General features: G+C 43.3%; 1 protein-coding gene across 2 annotated transcripts in view; it reads right to left on the bottom strand.

Moving 5' to 3' along the window:
* The window catches only part of KIAA1715 (KIAA1715 ortholog), a 66501-nt gene that overhangs the window by 48026 nt on the left and 17934 nt on the right, over positions 1–541 (bottom strand). The gene's annotated exons all lie outside the window — the stretch shown is intronic.

The raw sequence follows: 541 nt of genomic DNA, 5'->3' as shown, positions 1-541 counted from the left end.
TTCAGAGCCCCAGCAGCGCTGCTGATGCCTGAACGGTATGTGGAATGAAGTGGGTGGGCATCGGGAGGCCACTATGGCACGGGGCAAGCACTATGGGCAGTCTATCTGAAGTGTACCTGGCGTATAAGACGACCCCCCACTTGGAGGCATATTTTTCAGGGCCAAAAAATCGTCTTATACGCCGGCAAATACGGTATATTTCATATTCTGCCCATATTATATATTACAAGCTACTTAAATACAGAAAAAATTGCCTTAACACAGACTACAACACTTTTCCAAATTCAAAAATATATTATTCAGTTTTCAGAAACATTACTATTATTTCTCCTTCTTTTCATTATCCCACCCAAATTTATGAAATTAATACCAAATCTTTTTATATATTGTTAATAAAAATGTTCTGTTTGTTGCCGAAACCGGTTTGGCTCAGTGGATAGAGCTTTTGCCTGAGGACTGCAGGGTCCCCACATGCCCGGGTTGCAGGCTCATCCCCAGTGAGGGGTGTGCAGGAGGCAGCTGACAATGATTCCCTCTCATC

Source organism: Myotis davidii, unplaced genomic scaffold (genome assembly GCF_000327345.1).
Source record: "Myotis davidii unplaced genomic scaffold, ASM32734v1 scaffold370, whole genome shotgun sequence".
In the NCBI taxonomy this organism is placed as follows: domain Eukaryota; kingdom Metazoa; phylum Chordata; class Mammalia; order Chiroptera; family Vespertilionidae; genus Myotis; species Myotis davidii.
The sequence above is the reverse complement of the archived record's forward strand: the minus strand, read 5'-3'. Positions and strand labels throughout refer to the sequence as shown.